This window comes from Schistocerca gregaria, chromosome 1 (genome assembly GCF_023897955.1).
Source record: "Schistocerca gregaria isolate iqSchGreg1 chromosome 1, iqSchGreg1.2, whole genome shotgun sequence".
Classification (NCBI taxonomy): Eukaryota; Metazoa; Arthropoda; class Insecta; order Orthoptera; family Acrididae; genus Schistocerca; species Schistocerca gregaria.
Window position 1 is genome coordinate 720,397,289 of NC_064920.1, and position 11,980 is coordinate 720,409,268.

Here is an 11,980-nt window from a genome sequence, read left to right on the forward strand (position 1 = left end):
ATTGTCCTGTATAAACAAGATGAGAGGATAGCAAAGGCAATGTTGAATATCTGTTTATTAAAATACAGTGTTTTGGAAGCATTAATCACAGATCAGGGCATAATTTTACGAAAGAATTACTAAAGCAGTTGTGACGCTTGTTGCATGTTCATTAGCTGAGAACAAGCCCATTAAACCCATAGGCGAACAGAGGAATGGAGTTTGTACGTCGAACAAGAGACAAAATGCAGAGCCACTATGTGCACAGCCATCAAAATGGTTGGGATGCTTTATTGCCACAAGCTGTAATGGCTTACAATTCGAAGCTCCACAGAAGTACAGGCGTATTGCCATACGAGGTACTGTATAGTCGCAAAATGCTGTTACTAATTGAGATAGTCAAAACTAGGGTGGGGAGATGGTTCAAATGGCTCTGAGTACTATGGGACTCAACTGCTGTGGTCATCAGTCCCCTAGAACTTAGAACTACTTAAACCTAACTAACCTAAGGACATCACACACATCCATGCCCGAGGCAGGATTCAAACCTGCGACCGTAGCATAGGGTGGGGAGAAATGGTGAGATTGTGCGAAACTTCATGAAGACACTATAAGAGGCATAGAAGTGGGTACAGAAAGCCAACACTAACGCCCTTGAATGGCAAGAACAGATGGGTCAGTGCAATGTTAAGCTACTGGAGTATGTTTCTGGTCAGTGGGTAATGCTAACAAACTAATACACTCCAAGCAGAAAAATGAATAAACTCGTCGCCCAGTATCAAGATCCATACCAGGTCATTGAGATGAAATTGCCAGTGAACTGCATCTTTAAAAGCTTACATGTCGAATGTATACGTCATTTTTGGTTCACACAAGCTTCATTGCTGCTGGTACCGGTGGCGCCACCCCCAGCAGAAGGGGAAAAATGTTAAGAAGAACAGACAGACTGAACCGTCGCAAGTTACATGCACATTACCATATGGAGTGAGATCCTAGAACTACTAGTATATTGAGACTTTGGTGTTTTATTGTGTGTATTTGTTGTTTTATGCGCCTTGGTGACAATGACAGGAGAATTTTGTGCAAATAATGAAGGATGTCACTGTGGTATTTTGAGAAATTTGTTGCACATGTTGATATATAGGGAGATTTCAGTCTGTGTCAGGTTAGCAGTTATTTTAGGGAGTATTTTGTGTTGTTGCTTACCTGAATTGATTTTTCATGTTCTTATATAAGGCTTGGGCAACGGCCTTGCCGCAGTGGATACACCGGTTCCCGTGAGATCACCGAAGTTAAGCACTGTCGGGCATGGCCGGCATTTGGATGGGTGACCATTCAGGCGGCCATGCGCTGTTGCCATTTTTCGGGGTGCACTCAGCCACGTGACGCCAATTGAGGAGCTACTCGACCGAATAGTAGCGGCTTCGGTCAAGAATACCATCATAACGACCGGGAGAGCGGTATGCTGATCCCACGCTCCTCCTATCCGCATCCTCCACTGAGGATGACACGGATGTCGGGTGGTCCCGGTAGGCCACTCGTTCCTGAAGACGGAGTGTGTAAGGTTTGGAAAGGAACTTCAGATGATGAGAATTAACGTTATGTGTTACACTCCTGGAAATGGAAAAAAGAACACATTGACACCGGTGTGTCAGACCCACCATACTTGCTCCGGACACTGCGAGAGGGCTGTACAAGCAATGATCACACGCACGGCACAGCGGACACACCAGGAACCGCGGTGTTGGCCGTCGAATGGCGCTAGCTGCGCAGCATTTGTGCACCGCCGCCGTCAGTGTCAGCAAGTTTGCCGTGGCATACGGAGCTCCATCGTAGTCTTTAACACTGGTAGCATGCCGCGACAGCGTGGACGTGAACCATATGTGCAGTTGACGGACTTTGAGCGAGGGCGTATAGTGGGCATGCGGGAGGCCGGGTGGACGTACCGCCGAATTGCTCAACACGTGGGGCGTGAGGTCTCCACAGTACATCGATGTTGTCGTCAGTGGTCGGCGGAAGGTGCACGTGCCCGTCGACCTGGGACCGGACCGCAGCGACGCACGGATGCACGCCAAGACCGTAGGATCCTACGCAGTGCCGTAGGGGACCGCACCGCCACTTCCCAGCAAATTAGGGACACTGTTGCTCCTGGGGTATCGGCGAGGACCATTGGCAAGCGTCTCCATGAAGCTGGGCTACGGTCCCGCACACCTTTAGGCCGTCTTCCGCTCACGCCCCAACATCGTGCAGCCCGCCTCCAGTGGTGTCGCGACTGGCGTGAATGGAGGGACGAATGGAGACGTGTCGTCTTCAGCGATGAGAGTCGCTTCTGCCTTGGTGCCAATGATGGTCGTATGCGTGTTTGGCGCCGTGCAGGTGAGCGCCACAATCAGGACTGCATGCGACCGAGGCACACAGGGCCAACACCCGGCATTATGGTGTGGGGAGCGATCTCTTACACTGGCCGTACACCTCTGGTGATCGTCGAGGAGACACTGAATAGTGCACGGTACATCCAAAACGTCATCGAACCCATCGTTCAACCATTCCTAGACCGGCAAGGGAACTTGCTGTTCCAACAGGACAATGCACGTCCGCATGTATCCCGTGCCACCCAACGTGCTCTAGAAGGTGTAAGTCAACTACCCTGGCCAGCAAGATCTCCGGATCTGTCCCCCATTGAGCATGTTTGGGACTGGATGAAGCGTCGTCTCACGCGGTCTGCACGTCCAGCACGAACGCTGGTCCAACTGAGGCGCCAGGTGGAAATGGCATGGCAAGCCGTTCCACAGGACTACATCCAGCATCTCTACGATCGTCTCCATGGGAGAATAGCAGCCTGCATTGCTGCGAAAGGTGGATATACACTGTACTAGTGCTGACATTGTGCATTCTCTGTTGCCTGTGTCTATGTGCCTGTGGTTCTGTCAGTGTGATCCTGTGATGTATCTGACCCCAGGAATGTGTCAATAAAGTTTCCCCTTCGTGGGACAATGAATTCACGGTGTTCTTATTTCAATTTCCAGGAGTGTATATTGGGTGTGGGGCATGTAGATTCGGGTACTTCTAGACATCAGACTTCAATTGCAGAGGAGAGAGTGACAATGACTACCTGAGCCCTCTGCAGGAACGACCACTGATGGTTGGGGTACTTTTCACCAAGCAGGGGGACATTATCTTTACCAATCACCAGAGAACTATGAGATTAATTTACAATACATGGGGAGTAAGATACGAGATGCAAAGGCTGAACGACACATTTTCGGAATTACACCTAGAAGCTGGTAAAAAGGGAGTGTTAAATGGGATACGAGGGGAGTATTGGGTGCTGTGTCTCTTGTATGAGTGTCCTCAGAACCAAATACAACAAGCTGTGGACTTGTGCTGCATACATTGAAGCAACAGAAGCAAGTATGGGTGGATGCAGTAGGAAAACGGCTGAAAACCGTATTTGTAATGGCAGATGTGCCTGGTATATGGAGACTCAATAACATACTAGTAGTGGTGCAGAGCGAAGTGGAAACTACTAGAAACCTGATGGAATGCCTGAGTATTGAATAACACTACAATAGTGTGGGGCTTAACAGCCTAGTTGAGGAGTTTCATGAGAACGACAATCAGTTCTGTGAACCAGGATTTAGGTATAATATAGTCTGGTTTGTTCTATTAGACACACAGATGGCTGTGGTAAGGCTCTTGCACACACTTACTGATAGTGCAGAGGGTGCCCGAATCGAGATACCAGAGAGATCCAATACCATGCTGTGCAAGGTCAGTTAACCCTCTGGTGTGCCTGATGGGAATGTCATACTATTCCTTCTGGTCAAAGTATACGTAAACGACATTATGGAGACTATGAGAAGCTCCACGAAGCTGTTCGCAGACAAGTTGATTCTGTGATGACGTTATAGACTTTCATGCACGATGGAGAAGAGTAGATACATCCGTTGGAGGTAAGTGACCCTGATGCGTACACGACCGAGTCGAAAGTTATAAGCGAAAATCGTTCTGATATCACTGACAGTGGAATACGTGTGCCAGTACTGTGGTTCCTAAGATTTAAGGGTAGGCAATGTTCGGAGGTGGTAGTATAGATCAAAACAAGAAAAAAAGTCCATGGGCTCTAAAATGCATACCGTAAGAGATACGTTCTTCTTCACTACTGTGAAACACATCTCATCTACTGAACAAGTGCCTATAGAGCTCATACTTACTGGACATATTTTTTTCTTAATTTGGTTCATATTATCTCCTCCAAAAACATGGAAGCCAAACAGCTTTCATTAGAAGAGACGTGTTCCACAGTATCGAAGATGAACAAATGTTCATAGCTCCAAGGTAAGGTTCTTAGAGCCCATGTTACCTAGACATTTTTTTCTTGTTGTGGTCCATACTACCAATGTTGTCCACACTACGTTGTTAGCAACAACAGAGCCGGTATATGTGTTCACTGTCAGAAGTATCAGTACGGTTTTCGGACCAGAGTACGTTACCTCAAACTGATAGAGGATACATATGATTATCAACCACTAAAACTTCCCCACAACATTACAGAACCTAGAAAATTTGTCTTTTTCCTGGACGACATTTGGCAGGTACCGCTCACCACGAGTCTGCGCACACAAACACAGCCGTCACCTTGCGTCGGTGGATATGTAGACTCGTCTGTGAATGACACGATTCGCCAGTGACGAAGTTACCAGTTGAGATGTGATGGGAGAACTGAAGGCGAGCTGCTAGATGTTGCGTGAAGTGCGGGGCTCGAACAGGACTTCTCGGTCGTAAGATCTTTTCTTGTAACCCGTTCATTACAGTCTGATCGGAGACAGTGTCTCCAGTAAGTCTTCTGAGATCGTCAAACAGCGCTCTCGCCGCATCTGTACAACACCACAACACAGAGATGCCCAAATATCGTCCTTTACATGGGGTTTAATGCGTCGACGGCCTTGTCCAACTCGCCTTGTGTATTGACCTGTTTCCTTACAGCGTGTCCACAACCTGTGGATGGCACATTGGGCGGCATTGATATCTGCAGCAACACGACGAAAAGTCCATCCTTTTGGGATGAAGCAGACCGCCGTTGCAACTTGCACAGCACTAAGATGTTGCATTGTATGTGCTCTGTTGAATACAACGGCCACAAACGACAGCTGCCGCGTCTGTACCTTACTAGAAACCACTGAGACACTCTCTCCCTTCTGAGGGCACATCTGACACTATAATGCGTAACACAGCCAATAGGCGGCGAATGATTTGAATTGTTGCCAACATTGAAAATGAAGGTCTCAAGCCATGCAGTAATACCACAGTTACCTCCTATATCAAAATAAATTTAACATACTGGACGTTGCTGCACATGCTCCTCTAATTCTTTTAACAGTGTATCTGCCATTTCATTGTTACTGTCGTACACGATGCATCCTCGCCCACTCGTTTAGAGTTAGGTCGCGGAGTATGAATGCAGTTGCAGATTTAAGCTCGTGTTTTGCTTTGAGTGTAGGTTCGAAGTGTTTTGCAAACGTGTACATCGAATGTCACGTTCGTGACTCAGGTGCACGAAACGTCTGACACCACACAAGAAGCTGACGGAGTGCGTTGGGTGTGTAGTGCGGCCGCAGCAGGCGTGACGCGGCGGCCGGGGCGGTGGGCCGCGGCCGTGGGCGGCGAGCGGTGGGCGGCTGTACCGACTGCCGGCCTTACCGGGACACGCCGCGCCGCCCACGCCCACACCTGGCCCGGCGGACGCCGCCCACGGAGGCAGCTGTTGGCCGCCGCACGGCTTCCCACTTCACAGTACGCGAGGCAGCCAGTGTGAGAGTAGGAGGGGAGCTTTCAGGAACTGCACTGAGGTGACAAAAGTCATGTGGTACCTCCTAATATCGTTTCGGACCTCCTTTCGCCCGACGCAGTGCAGCAAGTCGGCGTGGTATAGAATCAACAAATCGTTGGCAGTCCCCTGCAGAAACATATAGCCAAATTGCGAAAGCGTTGCAGGTGCAGGACTTTGTGCACGAATTGGCCTGTCGACAATGTCCCATACATGTTCGATGGGATTCATGTCGGGCGATATGGGTGGCCAAATCGTTCGCTCAAATTGTTCAGAATGTTCCTCGAAACAGTCACGAACAATTGTGCCCCGGCTACGTGGCGCATTGTCTTTCATAATACACTCCTGGAAATTGAAATAAGAACACCGTGAATTCATTGTCCCAGGAAGGGGAAACTTTATTGACACATTCCTGGGGTCAGATACATCACATGATCACACTGACAGAACCACAGGCACATAGACACAGGCAACAGAGCATGCACAATGTCGGCACTAGTACAGTGTATATCCACCTTTCGCAGCAATGCAGGCGGCTATTCTCCCATGGAGACGATCGTAGAGATGCTGGATGTAGTCCTGTGGAACGGCTTGCCATGCCATTTCCACCTGGCGCCTCAGTTGGACCAGCGTTCGCGCTGGACGTGCAGACCGCGTGAGACGACGCTTCATCCAGTCCCAAACATGCTCAATGGGGGACAGATCCGGAGATCTTGCTGGCCAAGGTAGTTGACTTACACCTTCTAGAGCACGTTGGGTGGCACGGGATAGGTGCGCACGTGCATTGTCCTGTTGGAACAGCAAGTTCCCTTGCCGGTCTAGAAATGGCAGAACGATGGGTTCGATGACGGTTTTGATGTACCGTGCACTATTCAGTGTCCCCTCGACGATCACCAGAGGTGTACGGCCAGTGTAGGAGATCGCTCCCCACACCATAATGCCGGGTGTTGGCCCTGTGTGCCTCGGTCGTATGCAGTCCTGATTGTGGCGCTCACCTGCACGGCGCCAAACACGCATACGACCATCATTGGCACCAAGGCAGAAGCGACTCTCATCGCTGAAGACGACACGTCTCCATTCGTCCCTCCATTCACGCCAGTCGCGACACCACTGGAGGCGGGCTGCACGATGTTGGGGCGTGAGCGGAAGACGGCCTAACGGTGTGCGGGACCGTATCCCAGCTTCATGGAGACGGTTGCGAATGGTCCTCGCCGATACCCCAGGAGCAACAGTGTCCCTAATTTGCTGGGAAGTGGCGGTGCGGTCCCCTACAGCACTGCGTAGGATCCTACGGTCTTGGCGTGCATCCGTGCGTCGCTGCGGTCCGGTCCCAGGTCGACGGGCACGTGCACCTTCCGCCGACCACTGGCGACAACATCGATGTACTGTAGAGACCTCACGCCCCACGTGTTGAGCAATTCGGCGGTACGTCCACCCGGCCTCCCGCATGCCCACTATACGCCCTCGCTCAAAGTCCGTCAACTGCACATACGGTTCACGTCCACGCTGTCGCGGCATGCTACCAGTGTTAAAGACTGCGATGGAGCTCCGTATGCCACGGCAAACTGGCTGACACTGACGGCGGCGGTGCACAAATGCTGCGCAGCTAGCGCCATTCGACGGTCAACACCGCGGTTCCTGGTGTTTCCGCTGTGCCGTGCGTGTGATCATTGCTTGTACAGCCCTCTCGCAGTGTCCGGAGCAAGTATGGTGGATCTGACACACCGGTGTCAATGTGTTCTTTTTTCCATTTCCAGGAGTGTAAGAAGCCCATGAATGTGTGAAAATGGTCTCCAAGTCGCCCAAAATAACCATTTCTCGTCAATGATTTCAGTTGGGCCAGAGGACCCAGTCAATCCATGTAAACACAGCCCACACCAATACGGAGCCACCACCAGCTTGCACAGTGCCCTGTTGACAACATGGGTCCATTGCTTTGTGGGGTCTGCGCCGCAAGTGGAAACTACTATCAGCTCTTACCAACTGAAGTAGGGACTCATATGAGGAGGCCACGGGTTTTTAGTCGTCAAGGGTCCAATCGATATGGTCACGAGCCAAGGGTAGGTGCTGTAGGTGACGTCGTGCTGTTAGGAAAGCCTCTCCCGTCGGTCGTGTACTACCTTAGCCCACTAAAGCCAAATTTCACCGCACTGTCCTAACGCAAACGTTCGTCGTACGTCCTACATTAATTTCTCGTGTTGTTTCATGCAGTGTTGCTTGTCTCTTAGCATTGACAACTCTATGCCGCTGCTCTCGGTCGTTAAGTGAAGTCCACCAGCCATTGCGTTGTCCGTGGTGAGAGTTAATGCATGACATTTGCTATTATCAGCACGCTCTTGACACTGTGGATCTCGTAATATTGAATTTCCTAACGATTTCCGAAAATGAATGTCTCGTGCGTCTTGCTCCAACTATCATTCTGCGTTCAAAGTCTGTTAATTCCCGTCGTGCGGCCATAATCTCGTCGGACTCCTTTTCACACAAATCACTCGAGTAGAACTGACAGCTCCGCAAATACGCCGCGCTATTATACATTGCTGGCCGGTGTGGCCGAGCGGTTCTGGGTGCTTCAGTGTGGAACAGCGCGACCGCTACGGTTGCAAAAAAAAAAAAAAAAATGGTTCTGAGCACTATGGGACTCAACTGCTGTGGTCATTAGTCCCCTAGAACTTAGAACTACTTAAACCTAACTAACCTAAGGACATCACACACATCCATGCCCGAGGCAGGATTCGAACCTGCGACCGTAGCAGTCGCACGGTTCCGGACTGCGCGCCTAGAACCGCGAGACCACCGCGGCCGGCGCTACGGTTGCAGGTTCGAATCCTGCCTCGGGCATGAATGTGTGTGATGTCCTTAGGTTAGTTAGGTTTAAGTGGTTCTAAGTTCTACGGGACTGATGACCTCAGATGTTAAGTCCCATAGTGCTCAGAGCCATTTGAACCATATTATACATTGTGTACGCGACACTAGCGCCATCTGTATATGCTCATATAGCTACCCCCATGGCTTTATTCACCTCAGTCTATTCTTACGACATAATCAGAGGAGCATCTCCAACTGCAGTAAACGGTAGCGATCAGTCTGTTGCATCTTCGGACTGGTAGTAAACTAGAGAGTATCAAGCTGGATTTAAGAGTAAAAAATCTTGTCCAGAGCAAACCCTAAATCCTAAACATGTAATTAGGAATATGAAAATATCAAATAAAAAGGTAGTGCTAATACTTGATGATTTTAAAAAGGCTTATGATTCGACTGACAGCGTCTCCCCTCCTGCCACAAAATCTGTAAGAAACTTGCAGTAGATAGGAAAGACCTGGAAATAACTAAACAAACTCTTACAAAGACACTATCGAAAGTTGAATTTCTTGGAACAACTTGTAATCCCTTCCAATTTCTATCAGAAAACTGAGAAGGAGGTGGTTTGTCTCCATTGTGTGCTGGAAAAAGTTATAAGAAAATGGAAAACAGAGGAGGAAAAATAATAAGTTAAAACCACATAAAACTAGGTAGATGGACAGAAGGAATATCATGTTTGGCCTTGAGAGACGATCTTGTGAGAATAGATGGAACCTTAGTGAATGCAATGATAAGAGTAGAACTTCCTAAGGAAACAGCTGAAAATGTAGGTTTACAAATACAGATTGTAAAGACAGATTGCCTGACAAGTAAAAGCAGCTCGCCAAGAATTTTTTTTTAAAAAAAGGGTGGAAACTACAAGTAAGCAGACTAGTTCACATATACGTTGAAAATAGAAGCACAAAAAGTGAAAAAGAAGCAATAAAAATCAGAACTGAAAAACTGAAAAGAGCATATATGAAAGTGAGAAATCTATGTAGCAAAAGATATTTTTCTACGCATGGTAAATTAAGGCATTATAATATGGAACCATACATCCCCTTCTGGCCGTAAACACACTTCTATCTGGACGTTACATGGCATTAGAAGATTTAGAATATATGGAAAGAAGAACCTTAGAAAAATGTTTGGTCAAATTAAGAACAAAGATGGCAGTTGGGTTTTAATGCCAAATAAGGAAATACATTCATTTGCCCTGAAATAACTTGATATCAGGAAAACACTTGTTACACTCTATGGAGATTTAGAGCGACTGTAGGAAGTCAGAATGACAAAGAAGATCCGCATATTCTTCTAAAACAGGATAACAGACAAAGAAAGGGGTTGGGGAGACAAGACAAAAAAAAGACTTAATAAAGCATCTCCCACTCCATCTGCCCGACTAGTACGGTATAGCAACAGTATAAAGAGTACTCTTGTAAAAAAAGTCTTGTTTGCGAAAATATTGCTTTAATGACTCGTTTCGCCTTTGTAGGGCACCATCGGATTATCATGGATTTAGAGACATTCGTAGAACTATTATCTGTGGAATCAGCGATCGCCCACATCGAGCTAACCGAGGCACGTGTCTCCGTCATACATGCCTCCGTCAGGGCTGTATCGAAGGCACATGGCCTGATTAGCTCGATCTGGACAATTGCTTATTCCACAGCACAATAGTTCTACGAATGTCTCTCAACCCTCAACCCATTTCATCTTACAATGCTCTACAAAGGCGAAACGGATCATTAAAGCAATATTTTCGCATCGCAGACTCTTTTATCAAAGAATAAAACAAGACTTGGAAGAAAAGCAGATTGAACAGCGGATCTAACCCTAAGAGACAAAATCCGACTATAAATCAAGAAATTCAAAGGTTTTAATAGCCAGAGAACGGACTGGTGTCAAATGGTCAGATGAGGAGAGAAGAGCTCATTCTGAGACAAAAATTAAACAAAAAAGAGGAAACAGAGAATCACTGTATAATCTATAAAATCCGCCATACAACTACCTTTGTTTGAGTCATCAGCCTGCTGACTGGTTTGATGCTTCCAGCAGCGATTTGTTCTCCTGTGTCAACCGTATCTCAGAGTAGCACTTGCGCCCTACATCCTCATTTTTTAAATATTTTCCAGTTTCTGTCTTCCTCTATAGTTTTTACCTTCTACAGCTCCGTCTAATACCACGTAAATTATTCCATGATGTCCACGCATAAGTCATACCATCCTGTCACTCCTTCTTGTTAGTTTTTTTTTACACGTAATTTTCATCATTCTTCAGTAGCAACCCGTCCCAAGGCCTTCTATTCAGTTCTTTTCCGGTATTTCGCTTTGTCCATGTTTCCTACCCACATCATTTTGTGCTCCAAACGTACATTCTCAGAAATTAAGGCATATAGTTGATACTAGTAGACTTCTTTTGGCGAGGATGGTCCTGTTTAGCACTGCAAATCAGCTTTTCATTTCCTCCTTGTTCCGTGCGACATATGTTATTTTCCTTCCAAAGCAGCGGTATTCATTGACTTCGGCTATTTCGTGGTAATGTATGGTGATAAGCTTCTCGCTATTCTCATTTTTGCTACTTCTCATTATTTTCGCCTTCCTTCGTTTTACTCTCAATCGGTAAGCAGGCGACAGCTTGCGTTACCAGTATGTTCCGAAACGCCATGCATGGGAACCGGATTTTTCTAGAGCTCATACCTCGGGCTCTGTTGGTGATAGAAAGGTGGGATCAAGCGATTTAGATAGGCCTTGGGCTAAGGACCATTTGTATACCTAGAAGAAGTATCATCTTACTGTTATTATCCTACAGCACATGGTCAAAGTTTGAATATTACACGCTTTCTCTTGCTTAAGCAAATGGAGCAAATCGGTTAGTTCTTTTTTGCATTAGATGTGACGTATGGTGCGTCATAAGGGGCTTACAGAGGCACCATTTAGATCCTGGGCGGTTACTGAGAAAACCCGAAAAAAGCGTTCTTCGCCATTTTTTCGGCTTCATGAGCGGGTTTCTCAATAACTAACAGCAGCCAACCGCTCAAATTTTAACGGTGTGTTCTCTAGCCATTTATCTAAAAGTATCATCACACCGTTATATATATATATATATGTTATCGAGAAACGCTCAGAGTGTGCCACGGATATTCCAAGGCGGCTGTGCACAGCAAATGGGTTTAATTTTTACGATGTATTTCTGAGATCTCGATCTCGAACAACGTTAAAAATTTTCTTGATATCTTCATCCGTCTACGAGACACAGAGGTTCAAATTTACCCTACTTGTACACGTAAAATCCGTGGTGTGTAGAGTGACGAAGCATGGAGAAACATGCTGCAAA

General features: G+C 47.3%; 1 pseudogene; it reads left to right on the forward strand.

The window, feature by feature from the left end:
* Positions 1 to 1,220: 1,220 nt before the first annotated feature.
* Positions 1,221 to 1,338, forward strand: LOC126287615 (5S ribosomal RNA; annotated as a pseudogene).
* The last annotated feature ends 10,642 nt before the right edge of the window (positions 1,339 to 11,980 follow it).